Source organism: Glycine max, chromosome 14 (assembly GCF_000004515.6).
Source record: "Glycine max cultivar Williams 82 chromosome 14, Glycine_max_v4.0, whole genome shotgun sequence".
In the NCBI taxonomy this organism is placed as follows: Eukaryota; Viridiplantae; Streptophyta; class Magnoliopsida; order Fabales; family Fabaceae; genus Glycine; species Glycine max.
The window spans coordinates 26,173,041-26,192,759 of NC_038250.2; positions in this window are offsets into that span (position 1 = coordinate 26,173,041).

A 19,719-nucleotide genomic window follows, 5' to 3' on the forward strand; every position below is an offset into this window, starting at 1 on the left:
TATGTTTTTGTTCTTTTTACAGGTGTTGAGGGAAGGGGCCCAGAGTATGAAGAACCTCAGGATTTGAGGTCAAATCCTTTCCAAGGTGGAGGGAATGATGCAATCCTATCCCGCAAGGGCATTGGGTAGAAGACTCCAAGTAGATTGGGCTAGAGATCCAAGGGTAGGCCCTAGGGTTCTCATGAGCCTTAGGGTAGATTTCGAGCCCATGGGCTAAGTATGAGCCCACTTATCTTTGTAGATATTAGAATAGGTTTTTCCTTCGTTTGGGCCTTGTATTTTGGCCATTCTAGTAGTATAGGGTTTTAGCCTTGTATTTCGGGGCATTTTGAGTAGTCTTTGTAGTAAGGACTTTTTTTTGTATTTTCATGTTTTTTTGTCATGGGGGTGAGCTTAGCTATTATAGGGGGTGTGTAGCTAAGTTCTAGCTTCTCATCTCAAGGAGGTGAGCTTAGCTATTAGAGAGGTATGTGTAGCTAAGCTCTAGCTTCTTTAGGAATCTTCTTAAGGAAGCTTCTCAAGGAGGTGAGCTTAGTTATGAGAGTCTTGTGAGACATACTTCAAAGTTCCACTTCTCTCCCTCTTTTATTCCTTCAATTTCGTGCTCCCCCCTCTCTCTTTCTCTCCCTCTTTCTTTTCCTCCATTGAAGCATCCTCTCCAAGCTTCTTATCCAAGGCTCATCTTGGTGGCGAAGCTCCTTCTTCCATGGCTTATTCCCTAGTGGATGGTGCCTCCTCTCACCTCTTCTCCTTTGTCTTCCGCTGCATCTCCATGGTGGAAAATCACCATTGAAGGACCTCATTGAAGCTCAAAGATCCAGCCTCCATAGAAGCCCCACAAGCAAGCTTCCATCATCAACTGTGTCAAATACAATCACCAAGAAGTCCCCTTCCTATAACATTAACTGATAGAGACTTCAAAGGCATCTATCCCATCAACTAGGACGACCCCATGGTTGTATCCATTGTGATCGCCAATTTCATGGTGTCTAAGGTCCTCATTGACCAAGGAAACTCCATGGACATACTTTACTAGATGACATTCTAGAGGCTCGAAGTCTGACCTGATACAGTCTGACAATACTCTGGACCACTCTTTGACTTTCTAGGAGAAAGACTAGAAACTAGAGGCTATGTAGACCTCATGACCACCTTTGGTCAAAGCCAATTCTCAAGAATCTTCACAATCAAGTATTTAATTGTTGACGCAGATACCTTCTACTTTGCTTTGATTGGAGAGAAAACTCCATGGAAAAACTTAAAGCCATTGTATCCACACCATAAATCAAGATGAAATTCCTAACCTTGACGGGAGAAATCGTGACTATTAGGGTAGACCAAAAGTAGGGTTGACAGTGTTACGCTGTCCTTCCTTGGGGAGTCTCGCTTCTCCAAAGGATCGTCAGACCCAAGGTTTTCCCTTGGTAAGTCTCGCTTCTCCAAATGCTCGCCAGACCCAAGGTCAGCACTTGGTGAGTCTCGTTTCTCCAAAGGCTTATCAAACCTAAAGTCCTCCCTTGGTGAGTCTCACATCTCCAAAGGCTCGTCAAACCCAAGGCCCACCCTTGGTGAGTCTTTCTTCTACGAAGGCTCGTCAAACCTAAGGTCCACCCTTGGTGAGTCTTACTTCTCCAAGGCTTGTAAAACCCAAGGTCTACCCTTGGTAAGTCTCGATTCTCTAGAGGCACTTCAAACCGAAGGTTCGCCATTGGTGAGTCTCACTTCTCTTAAAACTCATCCGAGTCTCGTATCTCCAAAGGCTCGTCAAATCTAAGGTCCGCCATTAATGAGTCTAGCATCTCCTAAGGCTCATCAAAGCCAAGGTTTGCCCTTGGTGAGTCTCACTTCTCCAAATGTTTGTCAAACCCAAGGTCCATCCTTGGTGGGTCTCACTTTTCTAAAGGCTCGTCAAATCCAAGGTCCGGCCTTGGTGAGTTTTGCATCTCCAAAGGCTCGTCAAACGCAAGGTCCACCCTTGGTGAGTCTTGCTTCTCCAAAGGCGCGTCAAACCCAAGGTTTGCCTGAGTAAGTCTCGCATCTCCAAAGGCTCACAAACCAAAGGTCCACCCTTGGTGAGTCTCGCTTCTTCAAAGGCTTGTCAAACCTAGGGTCAACCTTTCGTGAGTCTCGTATCTCTAAAAGCTCATTAAACCCAAGGCCCTTCCTAGGTGAGTCTCATTTCTCCAAAGGCTCGAAAAATCCAAGGCACGTCCTTAATAGTCCTCACAAAAACCAAGGATGAACACTTCCTTTGTCCAAAGCTTGTTAAACCCAAGGTCCGGCCTTGGAATACAAGAAACCGAAGGTCCAGCCTTGGTAAGCGCTCCTACAAAAACCCAAGGTACACCCTTGGTAAGCTCTCTCCTTTAGAACTACAACAAGGATAGTCAAAGGTCCAGGTTCCACAAGGTAAAAGGACATACCACTAGACTAGTTGGCAAGACCTTCAACTAGGAGAAAATCAAACTAACTCCTCACAAGCATCAGGGGAGAAGCTCCATAAACCAAAAGGAAGCATCACCAAGATGATTAACAAGACCTTTAACCTGTTTGAAATTAAACTTGAGATGATCTTATGTCATTTAGTTCTTTATTTCACACAAAACTGCCTAGGTAAGTCTTGCTTCCTACGCTGCCAAGATTATACTCTCATCAAGGCAACTTATCCTTACTACCATAAGAACCAAAGAATCATATAGACAAAAGGAAAAAACATACAAGACAAAATAAGTTTCAACAACAAACAAGGCAAATTCATTATAAAAAGAAGAATCATTGCTAGAATTACAAAGCTATTTCGACCAAAATCTAGTAAAGAAAAAATATAAAGAGAGGGCAACCTAAACAATGGCCATATTGGCTTTCTCCTCATCAGCATACTCCTCTATTGCAATTATTTCTTCTTCATCAAATAGTTCATCATCTTTCATGTCTTTGAATGGGTTACAAAGACCTAAGTCATGTTCCTTGGTGAAGAACCTGGCCTGACTAACGACCTTACTTATGTTGTTCCATGATTTCTTTCTTGAACACCAACAGCTTCTCCTCTAGCTCTTTGTTGTTCACCATATCCTCTAACGCCCCAAGCTCGGACTCTTCCAGCTTGGACTCCAACTCCTTCTATTGGGCTTAGAGGTCAACAACCACATTGGCGAGCTCATCCTTTTCATCAATAGCGCTATCCACCTTGTCGGCCAAGTCATTTTTCTTTCTCTGCAAGACCTTGCATCGCTCAAACATCTTATCACCATCCAGTTTGGTGTGTAGTAACTTGGCAAGGGCATCACCAATCTTGGATGACATATGTTGGTTGGACCTGATGGCCTCAGCAAAGGCGACAATGGTGTTGGCCACCTTGGCATGCTTCACTCTCCAAAAAGTTTGAGCAATGTCCCTTCACTTATCAACCTCAACCTCTAAGGATGCCACCTTGCTTAGAGCTTCCTAATGCGTTTTTCCATTTTCCTCCAAAATCGCAAGACTTCTCTGGGGGAAGACCTTCGCAGAATTAGTTGCATTTTGGACCCTAACTAACTTAATGTGGTTATTGTCAAAAGAAAACACAAAGCCAGCTAAAGTTCCCTTCACCGACTGATGTGCCATCATTTTCTCCTATTTCTTAACCCTTTTTGCCCCATTTTAAATACTGATTAGTCTTAATTGTCAAATTTATTAGGCAGTTTTATTATTTGGGCCCATTCAGCTAATTTGATGTTTTTAATCTAATTTCAGGAATTAATGAAGCATTGGGTTTGAATCCAGAATTGAGCTTGGACTTGAAGAGGGCAAACTATTTTATTCTACAAAATTAGATCTTATCTTATCTTATCTTATCTTATCTAGATTTGAATTTCTCATCTAGATATTATTTAATCTAGATCTTATCTTATCTTATCTAGATTTGAATTTAATTTATTTATGGGCCTGGATTTAAAACAGATTTGTAAGCTTTGGAAAACTATATAACAGCACCAAGGTTCTAGTTTAGGGGGCTCCCTCTCTCCCTCGCGGGAGACTCTCTCTCTCTCTTCTATTTTTCGTTTTTAGTTTTAGTCTCTCTTCTCTTTCTCTTTTATTTTCGTTTTTTTTACAATTCCAGTTCAAACTTTTAGTTTTATCAATAAAATTTCATTCTCTATTTGATTAATGGAAGGCTAAGTCCGCAGCGTTGTTTTCCCTTGAGGATCAAGCACAGTTCTCTTTGAGGTTCTATTATTACTGTTAAATTCTGTTTAGTTTTTCCTCTTCACTAATTGCTTTGAATTTGTTGCTTTTAATTCATGCATGCTTAGTGCTTGATTAATTGTCTCTGCGCTTAATTTACGTTCATGCTTAATGATCGTTTATGAGTAATTGGTGTATGTGATGCTTAATCACATAATGAATGCCTTATGTTGAATTTCGCTTAGTAATTTAATTTAGGGTTGGATTAAGTGGTTAAACTGATAAAGGATAAACTCTCGTAACCTAGGATAAGAGACTTGCTTGTGAATCAAGGGGAAGCAACGTGTTTTAATTCTGATATTTTCTAATTCACATATACTCGCTGTTTAATTTACAAAAGCAAACAACCCCCCCCCCATCGTTACTGTTACTGTTACTGCAAGTATATTATGAACATTTGGCTTGTCACTGCTCGTTGGGAAACGACCTAGGATCACTTCCTAGTTACTGCATTTTCATGTTTATTTGATTCGGGTACGGCCTCGATCACCGACCTATATCCCATGCTCTACATCAAATCAATATCACGAGAAGTGTAAACGTGATCTAAGGAGACACTGGGACGAGAAGAGGAGGAAGGCATCATTGATGCCAAAACAATTGAGGGAGAATATAGTGAAGTTGAAGAAAAAGGAGGTAGGATTTTTAGAGCATTCATGGTCGTCACATTAGCGTGCTCAACAAGGGAGAAACAATGGGGAAAGGTGGAGCGATGATAGTGGCGACTAAAAGGACTGGCACAATAACCATACTAGGAGGAGAGACATAAACATATTGAGTGGGCAAAGAAGAAGGAGGGGGAGCAACAATAGCATCTTGAATGACCAATGAAGCCAAAGGCGAACCCTGTGAAACAGCAACAGATGGGAGACCCGAACCGAACATCAACTTGATAACATGCTTCATAAGGCAAAGGATAAGAGGGCCCTTGACTTGTTATGGCCTGACACCATAGTTTCATCATCACGTTTCCTCTTAGTCAAGACAGAGGAAGGCATGTTAGGGGTGACCTCAACAACTTCATTATCATTATGGTCAACCTTATTAGTAGGTTGCCCCCCTTCTCCGATGGGTGGCTCGATAGCAGACGATGGCACAACCCCATCATTAGGTTCAACCTGCTAGACTAAGGGCCTTCAAGCGAAGTCACCCATTATATTTGCAAAACAAGCAAAAATGTAACAAACCAGGTTGTCGAGAGTTTTCTTTTTATGTTGTGGGAATAATAAGTGTTAAAGTTCCTACCATATTATGTAAAAAAAAATTATTAAAAGAAGTTGTAAAATGAAGAGTTGATATTAGTAGACTTAAAATCTTAGAAGTAACCTTAAGACTTATGAATGCTCCCATTTATTATTTACTATTAGTACTATTTATCACCTTACCCCCCCCCCCCTAACCTAGCTTATAAATATCACTCCTCATTTGTTAATTCATCACACCTTCCTAGAAAAAAGTTGGATATATTAAAGAGAAAGATAGAGAGAAGAAATATTTTGGAGCTCTCCCTTGGTGGTGGTGGTGGTGCGCGCTTGGGGGGAAAGGAAGGAGGTTGTTTTCAACTTCATCCAAGCTCGTGAGAAATAGGTATAGGCATGGTTGTATTTTTTCATGGTGTTCTTCCATGGTTTGATCTCATTATCAAGTGTTTTAGTTTCTATTTTTAGTTTCCATTGTTATTATAAGCTAAATCTGAACACAAAAACTAAAATATATGATAACAGGATCAAAGCATGAAAATGAATGCAAATTCTAACAATTTAATGCAAGAATACCATGAAAAAATACAATATCACTCATGCAAATTTCTCGTAAGCTTGAATGAAGTTGAAAATCTCCTCCCTCTTCTCCTTCAAGCTCGTGCCCAACACCACCACCATCAAGGGAGAGCTCCAAAATCTTCCTTCTCTCTAATTTTTCTAACTTCTCTCTACAAAAGTGTGATGATTTAAGAAATGAGGGATGATAGGCTAGGTTGGGAGGTGAGGTGATAAATAGGACTAATGATGGATGAGAATCCATAAGTTCTATTGATACTAAGCCTTTAAGTCTATTACTCTTACCTCTTCATTTTACAACTAATTTTTATTTTGAAAATTCTGTTAAAATTTTAATTAACGTAGGAAATTTAATACTAAGTATTCCCACATAGAAAAATTTCAGCTTTCTTGTTTTTTTTTTTAAACAGACTAGATTTACTTCCCTCACCTCCCTTCCTGCTTTTATTTTTATTGTATTATTTTCTAAGCCCAAAATCTAACATCTTTTCATTCTAGGTCCATAATAATAACACAAAAAAAATAAGTAATAACTGAATTATTAACACATATAATCAAATAAAATATAATCATAATACGTGATCTAAATATCACACAATTCATACAATAAAATATTTTAAAAGAATTACATGCAATTTATCATGATAATAATTCTTCAAAATCAAAAAGTAATATTTTAATAAATATTAAATTTCATAAAACATAAATTTCTGTAAGGTGAAAATTGGGATGTTACAATTAACGACATCAACTTGACTAAAAATAACTCACTTGATCATTTGTGTGACACTTAGGCTATAAATAGGGACCATGTGATGCAATCCTACACCCCAAAGGTATTGGATAGAAGACTCCAAGAGGCTTGGGTTAGAGCTACTAAAGAAGGCCCTAGGGTTCTCATGAACCTTAGGGTAGATTTTTGAGCCCATGGGTCAAGGTTTGATCCACACCCTTTTTAACGAGCTTTAACCGATCATTTATGCTGTTATCTTGCTTAATAAATGATAAAATGAATTTCAACCGATCATTTGTGTTGTAATCTTGTTTAATCAATGTTAAAATAAAATCTAACTGATCGTTCACACTGTAACCTCGGTTAAACTAAAAAAGCCAAAATAATAATAATCAAAATATCTTGAAAAAAAATAAAAAAATAATCAAAAAAATCAATCAGACGTTTTTCTTTGAAAGTTTCCTTGGATTAATTGACTAATAACCAAAGTGAAACCAAGGCTAAAATCAACTCACAGATCAAGCTTTGTCCGTAAAAATCACTTGAAGCTGTTTTAAGGTCCAACGCCTTAAACGGTCCTCTTTGCTTTTATCGGTTAACATGGACCGTTCAAAAGCATAAAATCAACACATAACTTTATCTCTTTTGCAAGAACTACGCAGGTATGATTTCCTCATCGCAATTGAGGATACATAGGAGCAAAAGCCCCGCTTTTGTTGACCACCCCAAGAGATCGTTAATGGTCCAACACCTTAACGTTTCTCTCCTTTCAAAATTAAAGGATCGTTTAATGGTCCAACGCCTTAAATGACCTTTGTTCAATTAAAATCTATCTTGCGAAAAAAGATAAAAACAACTTAACAAACGTTTAGTTCTAAAAGAACTATGTAGGTCTGATTTTCTCATCAAAATTGAGGATACGTAGGAGCGAGGGAAACACCCTTGTCGACCACATCAAAATTAAAAACATAAAAAGCATAAAAACACAAAAAGACATAAAAAAGGGAAAATAAAACATTTTGAAGTCATATTTGCACACTTGATTAAAGGCTTTCGTCCCTTGTGACGGACGCGTGGGGTGCTAATACCTTCCCCGTGCGTAAATACAACTCCCAAACCTTTCACGATTAAAGTTCCTAGACCACACACCTTTCCGGTTTTTCTGATGTTTTCTTCAAATAAACGTTGGTGGCGACACCGCGCATTCCTCCCTTGGAAGATGCACCCGTGAGTCTCGTGTCACCCTCCCGCCGAAGGGTAGGTTGTGACAGTTGACGACTCCACTGGGGACTGTTTTTAGAGAGTTAGGCCTATTAATATTTTGTGCAAAAGTTGTGTTTTCCCTTTCATCGGTTTCCCTTTTCCTTTATGTTCTTGTGTAAACTTCTTAGATGCTTTAAGCGTGTTTTAATGTATGCATGAGATAAATATGTATTCATTTGATGCACATAACACCAACACCTTTTTGCACACACAGTGAGTTGAAAAGGGGCCCTATACCCAGGTCCATGGGAACATATGGAGTGGAGGTGAATCTGTGGTCATGCTAGGTCTTCGACTTGCTTGATAACAGTGAACCATCATCTAGAGTTTTTCTCTTTGATAACATGTTGCTGGTAGTCCCTACTGTCGCAATATGTTTGTCGAAGGGGATGATACCTCTAGAAACCATCAAGAAAGGTATGATCACCTTGGGAATTATCACTAAAAGCCTTTTAGTTCCTCCCGTTTAGGTCCCTTAAAATAGAGGCACGAAGCGAACATGCTGCATGCTTTTCAAACACTGCCATGCATATAACCTAAATGTCATGTACGTCTTTTCTATATGATTACTTGAGGATATTGCCATGCTAGGTACATCCTCATGTTACGCTTTTTCGCATCTGCATCATGTCGTCACTCACGTGTCGTATGTTGATCCCCTCATTTGTCATGAGAAGTCGGAAGGTCGGTGTCACCTTCTTAAGTGCATGCGTGGGGCGCTGTGCTGCCCAAATGCTGTATTTAAAAAAGAGATAATCTTCCAGCCTTTCGTGTCCGTAAAATGCATCTGTGCCATAAGAAATTCTTTATGCATTCATCCATTTCACTCGTGAGAGACGTGTCAGAGTATTGATTCGCATAGGTTTTTGTTCACTTTTGTAAAACATGGGATCAAGTCAGGCGTCTTTGCTTAAAAAGAGGTTCTATCAAGTCAAGATCAAGAGCCTAGGAATCACCAGTCTGAAAGAGTTAGGACAGTTGATGGGTCAACTCCAGCGACAAGCCTTTCGCAAGGCCTATGGTACGATCTGGGACCTGACTATGGCAGAGGTCTCCACGGAGGCCATTGCTTCCCTCACCTAGTATTATGACCAGCCTTTGAGGTGCTTCACCTTTGGGGACTTCCAGTTAACACCCACGATAAAAGAGTTTGAAGAGATCTTGGGATGCCCTCTGGGAGGAAGGAAACCGTATCTTTTCTCAGGGTTCTATCCCTTTTTGGCTAGAATTTCCAAAATAGTCAAAATCTCAGCACAGGAATTGGACCGGGGAAAGCAAGTCGAAAATAGGGTGGTTGGAGTACCAAGAAAATGTTTGGAAGCAAAGGTTAGAACCTTGGCAAGCTGAGACGAATGGGCTCCATTCATTGATGTCCTGACACTCTTGATCTTCGGAGTGCTCCTCTTTCCAAACGTGGATGGGTTGGTGGACCTGACAGCAATTGACGCTTTTCTCGCCTTTCACGACCGTAAGGAAATCCCGCTCATCGCTATCTTAGCCGATCTGTATGACACATTCGACCGAAGATGTGAGAAGAACAGTGCAAGGATTGTTTGTTGTACACTGACCCTCTACGTATGGTTGGTCTCACACCTTTTTCGCCAAGAGGAGAGACACATTTTCCCGCTAGAAGGTCATCGCTCGTGCGCCGAGAAGAAGGAGGCAAACTGGGACCGACTCTTAGCAAGCAAAGAAGGAGCGTCCGTCAATTGGTTCCCTCGATGGAAGGAAGGAAGAACCGACATTCTCGTCTCATGTGGATGATTTCCAAATGTTCCCTTGATGGGGACGAGGGGTTGCATTAATTATAATCGCGTCCTCGCCATAAGGCAACTTGGCTACCCCATGAGGGGGGCACCATTAGAGGAAGGCCTCACACCTTTTATTGCACGAGGTTTCAATAGCCCCAATGCGGGGGTGCTTCAGGGGGTCTGCAAGGCATGGGAAATGGTGCAAAAGAAGGACAAGGAACTCAGGGAAAGTAGCAACGGGGCCGTCGGTGGCTACCGTAGATGGTTGAAAGCCTACGCACAAGGTCTGGATTGGCTCCCGAGGTTGAGAGCCAATAAAGAGGTGGAGGCTGGAGCTCCGGAAGAAGGCGAAGAGGTACAAGCCCTCAGAATGGAGCTTGAGAAAGCCCAAGCGGTCAAGGAAAAGTTCAAGTCAGCAGCCATTAGGATCCGAAAGGAGAATGCCAAACTGAGAGACGTCAACATAGCAACCACCAAGGCCTTGGAGCAAGAGACCAAAAGGACTTGCAAGGAAGAACACAGCCGGAACAAGTTCCGAGGGGCTCTGTGGGGCAGTAAAAACGAACTTAAGCTCCGAAGAGAGGAAAAGGACCAGTCGCAAGTATATGTCATGATTCTGAAAGACGAATTGAAGACTTGCTGTCATACCCTAACTTCGTCCGGGGATTATTACTTGATGATATGTAACCTTTGATTGGCCGCTTCAAAATACTTGGCACCCTTTGTTGCACGATATGTAAGTCCCGAGACACGCCGAAAATCAAAGGGAAGCAGGTTTACGCGATCCGTGAAATTCCGTAATGGGGCGGAAACCAAAAGGAGGTGTTGTTGCGCAATCCGTGAGTTTCCGTAACTTCTTCGAAAGCTAAAAAAGGAGTAAATACATGATCCGTAAGGATTCGTAACCTTACGGAAAGAAAATAAGTATCATTATGAAATTCGTAAAGTTTCGTAACGTTACGGAAAAAGAATTACCAAAAAAGGTAAAGGAGGGGTGCATTTAGTAAAAAGGGGATACAAATAGCAATCAGGCCCACTTGGGCCTTCTAGATTCTTCCTCCAGAAGGCGGTTGCTTCTGGAGGAAGCAACCTTGCTCGCCTGGGCGAGCTGGGTGGCAAGCTCCTCCCCTAATTTGCTATAAATAGGGGGAGGAATGAAGAGGGAAAGGGTTCAGCCTTCTTGACACTTCGTATTCTCTTAAATTTGCTGAGGAAAATTGTTTCCGTGAAGAAAATCCAAGCCGAGGCGCTTCCGTAACGTTTCCGTGAGTATACGCGAAGGTTTTCAACCGTTCTTCGACATTCATCGTTCGTTCTTCGTTTTCTTCGGTCTTCAACTGGTAAGTACCCCAAACCGAGCTTTTCAATTCATTCTTTGTACCCGTGGTGGTCCCCATTTTGTTTCATGTATTTTTATCCTCGTTTTCATTTACTTTTCGTACCCCCTTTTGACGTGCTTCAGTCATTTATTTAAGTCATTTCTCGCCTAATCAAAAAATAAAATAAATTTCCACCGATCATTTGATTTGTAATATTCGTTAATTTATGTTAAAATGAATTTCGACCGTTCGGTCGTGTCGTAACCACGTTGGAAATCAAAAAAGAGGTAAAATAATAATATAATAATAAAAAAATACCTTTTAGTAAAATGAAGTGAAAAAAATCAATCGGACATTTTCTCTTTGGGATTTTTCATTCTTAATCGAATTGACTAATAACTAAAGTGAAACTAAGGTTAAAATCAACTCGCCTAGTCAAGCTCGTCCACAAATAAGTCACTAAAAAGGGTTTGAAATTTTATCATTTCAGTTTTCCTTATCAAGTAAATGGATCATTTTTATGCTCCAACGCCTTAAAATAATCACCTTTCAAGTAAAAAGAATCGCTTGATTCACTCTTAAGAAAGAACTACGTAGGTCTGATTTCCTCTTCGATGGAGGGTACGTAGGAGCAAGAGCACCGCTTTTGTCGACCTCAAGAAATAAAAAGAAATAAAAGGTAAGATAACGCAATTTCACAATTCTAAAAAATAGGCTGTTGTCCTTTGAGACAAACGTGAGAGGTGCTAATACCTTCCTCAAACGTAAATACAACTCTCGAACTTAGAATTTTCATTTTGACCGGTTTCCTTGGGTTTTTCCGACGTTTTTCACAAATAAACGTTGGTGGCGACTCCGCGCATCTTTCCTCCTTTGGAAAGCGCACCCGTGAGCCTCGCCTTCGCTTGCTCGCAAAAGGGCATGTTGCGACAGTTGGCGACTCCACTGGGGACACTTTTTGTGAGTTAGGCCTATTTTAAGGAATTGTGGAATTGTGAAACTTTGTGTGTGCATTTGTTGAACTGTGTAAAATGAAAATAACTGTTGTCTATTTCACATTCTTTACACTAGTAAAAATGGGGCCCTATACCCGGGTTCATGGGAATCTAAGGAGTGGAGGTGAATCTATGATCATGCTAGGTCTCCGACTTGCTTGATAATAGTGAAACCTCGTCTAGAGCTTTCTCTCTTTATAATATGTTGTCGCTGGTATTCCATACCGCCACAATATTATTATTTTGAGTGATGATACCTCTAGAAAACAGCCGTGTGAGTTATGAATTGTTGGGGGTAGTGATTAGAGACTCCTAGATATTGTCCTATAGGTTCCCAATTAGGGGCATGGAGCAAACACGCTCTGTGCCATTTGTTCTCATGCATTTCTCTGCAAATAAGCGCTAAATATAGTTTTGCTAGTTTCTTTAAGTGTAATGCGTAACCTTTTAATACTTACGTTGAGGCGCCATGATGCCTAAAATGTAGCATTAAAAAGGTGGATCTTTGCGGTCTCGTATATGTAAATTACCCCTTTGTTTTATTTTCTTTCTGTTTCATGCATACGCATTACATCATTCATATCGGAGTCTTGATCCACCCCTTTTTTAGGTGAATGATGGGGACAAATCAAAACGGCAAAAGGTTTTATCAAGTCAAGGTTAAGGGTCTAGATGTCACCAGCCTCAAGGGATTGGGGCAATTGATGGGACCTCTCCAAAGGCAAGCCTTCCGCAAAGTGTACGAAAAGATTCTATATTTGACCGTAGCGGAGGTATTTACGGAAGCTGTCGTATCCCTCGCCCAATACTATGATCAGCCGTTGAGGTGCTTCACGTTTGGGGATTTCCAAATGGTACCAACTGTTGAAGAGTTTGAGGAAATATTAGGATGCCCTCTTGGGGGAAGAAAACCGTATCTTTTCTCCGGGTTTCTTCCCTCCTTGAGTAAGATTGCAGCTGTGGTCGGAGATTCGGCAAAAGAGTTGGACCGCATGAAGCAAACTCGAAACGGCATAGTGGGCCTGCCGCGGAAATACTTGGAAGGCAAGGCAAGGGATATGGCGAGCCAAGAGAAGTGGGGCCCATTTGCGGATATACTAGCTCTGCTGATCTTTGGGGTTGTCCTCTTTCCGAATGTGGACGGTTTGGTGGACTTGGCCGCAATTGACGCTTTCCTTGCATATCACCATAGCAAGGAGAGTCCAATGGTGGCTATCTTGGCGGACTTATTTGATACCTTTGACCGAAGGTGAGAGAAGAACAGCGCACGGATTGTATGTTGCTCACCCGCTCTCTGTGTGTGGTTGGTTTCGCACCTATTCCAACAAGACATAAGACACCCGTGTCCGCTTCAAAGTTATCGCTCGTGTGTCGAAAAAAGAATAGTCGATTGGGACCAACACTTGGCTGGGATAGAAGGCGGTGCAATCAATTGGTTTCCTCGATGGAAGGAAGGCAAGGAGGGAGTTCTTTTCTCGTGTGGGGAATACCTTAATGTTCCGTTGATAGGGACGAGGGGTTGTATTAACTATAATCCCGCACTTGCCATAAGACAGCTAGGGTACCCCATGAGAGGAGCGCCAATAGAAGAAAGTCTCTCGTCTTTCCTTGTGAGGGATTTAGGCGCGCAAAGTCTCAAGGTGATACAAAGAGTCCACAAGGCATGGAGAAGTCCTTTGAGGAAAGACAAGGAGCTTAGAGGCATCCGTAATGGCGTCATCGGTGGTTATCATGGATGGCTAAGAGTTCACACGCGAGGGTTAGATTGGCTCTCTAAATTGAAAGTTATCGATGAGGAGAACTTCGAAGCTCCGGAGGAAGATGAGGAAGTCCAAGCTCTAAAATTAGAGCTAGGGAAGGCAAGACTCGCCAAAGAAAAATTCAAGTCAGCCGCTACACACATCTGGAAGGAGTGCACCGAGTTACGAGAGGAAAACGCGGCCACTGCAAGGGCCCTTGAACAAGAAACCAAAAGGGCCCACAAGGAGGAACATGGCCAAGAGAAATTCCGAGGAGCTTTATGGGGTAGAAACAATGAGCTCAAGCTCCGAAGAGAGGAAAGAGACTGGTCACGGGTGCATGGCATGATCTTAAAAGAAGAGTTAGCTGCTTGCGCAAGGTCCAAGAGGAGTTTGGCTCAACACTTGGAAGCCATGGAGCAAAGCATGCTAGCTATCATAGGGCAGTACAAGGAAGAGTTGAACCAGTCAGTGACCCATGAGCAAAAGCTAGTGGAGGATTTTTCACAAGTGTACGCCGTAAAAGAAGCAAGAGGGAGGGTGATTGATGCGTTGCATCAAGAAGCGACTATGTGGATGGATAGGTTCGCCTTGACCTTGAATGGAAGTCAAGACCTCCCGCGACTATTAGCCAAAGCAAAAGCCATGGTCGAAGTGTGTACAGCCCCCGAGGAAATTCATGGGCTAATCAATTACTGTCAACACATGATAGATTTGATGGCCCATATAATTAGAAACCATTAGGTTCTCTTGTAACACTTTTGTATAATCTTGGCTAGATGAAAGCTTTGTTCTTTTAATAAAACAAGAAGTTCTGAACTCATCACGTTATCTAAAAACCCTTAGGGTGGATCTGTGTGCTCTGATCATTCATTTGCATATTCATGTTTTGGTGGCATACTCACCGTTGTTTGTTTTTTTAGGGAATTCACCATAACTAAGAAAGCACAAAGGCACCCCTATAACACTCGATCTAGAAAAATGGATAATGAAGAGGGCGTGCAAGAGTAGATGAAGGCCGATCTATCGGCCTTAAAAGATCAAATGGCTTCTATCACAGAGGCCATGCTAAAACTCCAGAAAACTCTAGAGGATAATGCCACAACAACCGCCTCCAATGCAGTTAGGGAAGCGGAACCAGTGCTGCAGCCCACAATAAACTTGGGCCGAGATAGAAACCCGACGGTGTTCGGTCGGAGGTACAGTCCGCAGGCTTACCCTTATGGCTTGCCTCCAGACTTCACTCCCCGTGCCACTCCGGAAGATGTGAGCCAAGCCCCTACCTTCGAGGGGCAACTTCCTCCTTATGCCGATTACCCCCTACAAGAAGACGACGAAGGAGATACCCATCCAGGCCCTCTGCTTCCCCTCAAAGATCCGGCCCCCCATGAATTACCCCAACCAAACATCATCTGCCATGTTCCGTTTTCACCCGCACCCGTAAAAGAATCCGTTCCCTTGGCAGAAGATAAGGGAAAGATTGATTCACTTGAAGAGAGGCTAAGAGCGGTAGAGGGCCTCGGCAACTACCCATTCTCGGATTTAGCGGACCTATGTCTAGTACCTGACATCGTCATCCCTCCCAAGTTCAAAGTACCAGATTTCGATAAGTACAAAGGGACGACATGTCCGAAAGGGCATCTTCGGATGTATTGCCGAAAGATGGGGGCGTATTCTGCGGACGAAAAGCTGTTGGTCCATTTCTTTCAAGACAGTTTGGCCAGAGCAGCTGTGCCATGGTATACCAATCTGGAAGCTTCCCAGATCCGATCATGGAAAGACTTGGCGACTGCTTTCATTAGGCAGTACCAATACAATACGGATATGGCTCCTGATCGGAACCAGCTTCAGAGTATGACCAAGCGAGAACATGAGTCCATTAAGGAGTATGCCCAAAGATGGAGAGATCTCGCAGCCCAAGTCGTCCCGCCCATGACGGAGAGAGAGATGATCACAATTATGGTAGATACGTTGCCCACGTTCTACTATGAAAAGCTGATACGTTACATGCCAGCTAACTTTGCGGATCTCGTCTTCGCCGGAGAAAGAATTGAATCCGGACTTAGAAAAGGCAAGTTCGAATATGCTTCCAACGTAGCCCCAACAACAACAGAAGAGCCCCAGTGGTGTGTGCGAGGAAAAAGGAAGGAGATACCCACGCGGTCACCACCGCCCCGACGTGGATGAAAGCACCCCAAAATATCCAAAGCTCATACCAGCCTAACCCCCAGAACATTTCAATCCGAGCCGGGAGTTCCCTCCCGACTCAAGTGAAAGGATCGCCCACGACAGAAAGAACGCCGGCCCAACGCACAGCTCCAGCCACACCCCGGCCAGTCAATAATACAGCCGCCGGCACGAGCTATAATAATGCACAGCGCCCACCCCTGAAAGATAACTTCTCTCCTATTCCCATGGCATACTCCGAGTTATGGCCTTCATTATTGGAGAATCATTTGGTGGTGGCCATACCCAGGAAGGTCTCCCAGCCACCCTACCCCAAGTGGTACGACCCGGGTGCCAAGTGTGCGTACCATAGTGGAGCTCCCGGACACAACATTGACTTCTGCATCCCGTTCAAGTATAAGGTGCAGCACCTGATTAGTGCCGGCTGGCTATCGTTTCAAGAGGAGGGCCCGAATGTTAAAACCAACCCGCTAGCTAGTCATGGAGGGGCTAGCGTGAACGCCGTCGAAGAGGATGGGCCATCGCGGGCAAAGAGATTAGGAGAGGTGGCTACTTCTAGACGCTTCATCTACCAATCACTGCAAGCGGCGTGCATGGTCTCCCGTGGTGGAGACGAAAGGGACGAATGTTTGTTTTACCTCGGGGAGTCACACGACATGGAAACCTGTCCCGCAGTGGAAGAATTGCTTTAGCGGCTCATGGACTGGGGGCAGCTTGAAGTGTCCAAAGGAGGGAAGGAGGAACCACATATTTGCATGCAGTTGGAAGAAAAGAAGGTTCCCCTAATCCCCAAGGCCCTAGTAATATGTTTTACTAGGAAAGGGATCGGCTCCACACCCATATACCCCCGGACAGCGCCCAAGCCAACACCGTTTGTATATCAAAGCAATAAGGCCGTTCCGTGGAAGTATACCCCTCCCGCGTTCGGGGAGAGAGTTGCAACCGAAGTTGACACCCGGTCAGCCAAGGTGACCAACATCACCGGCCTCAGTGGCGTAACCCGCAGTTGTCGGGTGTTCGCTTCCCCTCACTCGGCGGAGTTGCCCTCCAAGGGGAAAGCGCCCATGGTCCAAGAGACCACAGACGTAGCCACCCCCTCGAAAGAAGTGGATTCTCCGGTGGTAAAAGGGGCTGAAAAGAAGGAGGGTCTTCAAGGAAAGACAGTGACTCTGGAAGAGGCTCATGAGTTCCTTCGCCTCATCCAACAAAGCGAGTTTAAGGTAGTCGAGCGACTGAATAAAACTCCAGCAAGGATCTCGTTGCTTGAACTGCTCATAAACTTCGAGCCTCATCGTGCGCTGTTGATAAAAGTCCTCAACGATGCCCATGTAGCCCACGATATCTCAGTGGAGGGTTTTGAAGGCATCGTTAATCATATAACCACCAATAATTACATCGCGTTTGCGGAAGAAGAGATTCCCGTTGAGGGGAGAGGACACAACAAGGCTCTACATGTGTCGGTGAGATGTATGGACCATGTTGTCACAAAGGTACTTATCGACAATGGATCGAGTTTAAATGTGATGCGGAAGACCACTTTGGAAAAGCTTCCTTTTAGTGCGTCACGTTTAAAACCGAGCTCGATGGTGGTACGAGCCTTTGATGGTACCCGGCGGGAAGTGATGGGGGAAATCGACATTCCCATTCAGATAGGCCCCCACACTTGCAATGTGGTGTTTCAAGTGATGGACATAAATCCCACCTATAGCTGTCTCTTGGGGAGACCTTGGATTCATGCGGTGGGAGTGGTCCCTTTGACACTTCACAAAAAATTGAAGTTCGCGGTGGGTGGACTTTTAGTGATAGTGTCAGGTGAAGAGGATATGTTGGTGAGCTGCCCCTCCTCCGCACCATATGTAGAAGCGGTGGAAGAATCATTGGAAACGGCTTTCCAATCCTTCGAGGTGGTGAGCTGCGCCTCTATGGAACCAAGCCCGTTGCTACCTTCTCTCTCCAACGTGGCCATAATGGTGGCACGGGTTATGCTCAAGAACGGATTTGAGCCCGGAATGGGTCTAGGCAAGGACGGCCTCGGGAATGCCGACGTAGTCGATATTAAGGGAAATCCGTATAAATATGGATTGGGGTATGAACCCGGGATGCCGGGGAGGAGGAATGTGCCATCAAGACTTCGGGCGGACAGAGTATGGCCCGGCCGTATTAGTGAATGTTTCACCAGTGCCAGAATGGTGTCCGAGGAAGAGGTGGCCGCAGTAGGAGAGGAATTCCCTCAAGACCCGCCAAATTTCGTGCAACCATGCCATCCCGATTCCCAAGTGGGGAACTAGCGCGTGATAAGCCAGTCAGAGGTCTATACCACTGATTCAATGTAATTAGAGCCTATAGATTTCCTTTCTCTTTTGTTTTGTGAAACCTACCTTATTAAATAAACAAAGAGATCTTGTTTCATCTATTCTTGCAGTCCCGCCTTTTCTCATATCATTTTGCATGTTTTTGTTTCTTTTGTTTTGATTGGTATAGATATGAGGGTCGATTCTTTGAGGATCCTAACGACGAGGGTTTGACGATCGATTTTGACCAAGATGTGAGCCAAATGATGAATGAAGAAGAGGAAGAGGACGTCCTTTCATCAGAGTTGGAGAGGTTGATTGCTCAGGAAGAACGTGAAATGAAGCCTCAACAAGAAGAAACCGAACTGGTGAACTTAGGGACCGGAGAGGAAAAGAAAGAGGTAAAAGTGGGAACCAGTATGACCGCACCTATCCGCCAAGGCTTGATAACCCTTCTTGAAGAATATCAAGACGTCTTTGCATGGTCACACCAAGACATGCCCGGTCTAGACTCCGACATTGTGCAGCATAAGTTGCCGTTGAATCCTTGGTCTTCCCCAGTTAAACAAAAGCTACGAAGGATGAGACTCGATATGTCTTTGAAGATCAAAGAAGAAGTAAGAAAGCAGTTCGATGCGGGTTTCTTAGCTGTGGCGCGATAACCGTAGTGGGTGGCCAACATTGTCCCGGTCCCGAAAAAGGACGGCAAGGTGCGAATGTGTGTAGAGTATCGGGACTTAAACCGAGCCAGTCCTAAAGACAATTTTCCTCTGCCACACATTGATGTATTGGTAGATAATACAGCTAAGTTCGCCCATTTCTCGTTTATGGACGGTTTCTTGGGGTATAATCAAATAAAGATGGCACCCGAAGATGTAGAGAAGACCACTTTTGTCACCCTATGGGGGACGTTCTGCTATAAAGTGATGGCCTTCGGGCTCAAAAATGCTGGGGCAACCTATCAGCGTCCCATGGAGGCATTGTTCCATGACATGATGCATAAGGAAATAGAGGTCTACGTAGATGACATGATTGCCAAATCTCGGACTGAGGACGAACACCTCGTCAATCTACGTAAGCTGTTCGGAAGGTTGTGGAAATACCAACTGAAGCTAAACCCAACCAAGTGTACCTTTGGGGTAAAGTCGGGGAAGTTGCTGGGATTTATCGTAAGTCAGAAAGGGATAGAGATAGATCCCGAGAAAGTGAAAGTCATCCTTGAAATGCCGGAACCATGCACGGAGAAGCAGGTTCGGGGGTTCTTGGGCAGGTTGAATTATATCGCGAGATTTATCTCGCAACTTACCCCTACCTGTGAGCCCATTTTCAAGCTATTACGTAAGAACCAGGCGGTCCTGTGGAACAGTGATTGCCAAGAGGCCTTCGAGAAGATCAAACAGAGTCTCGCAAACCCCTCGGTGCTCATGGCACCTGTAACA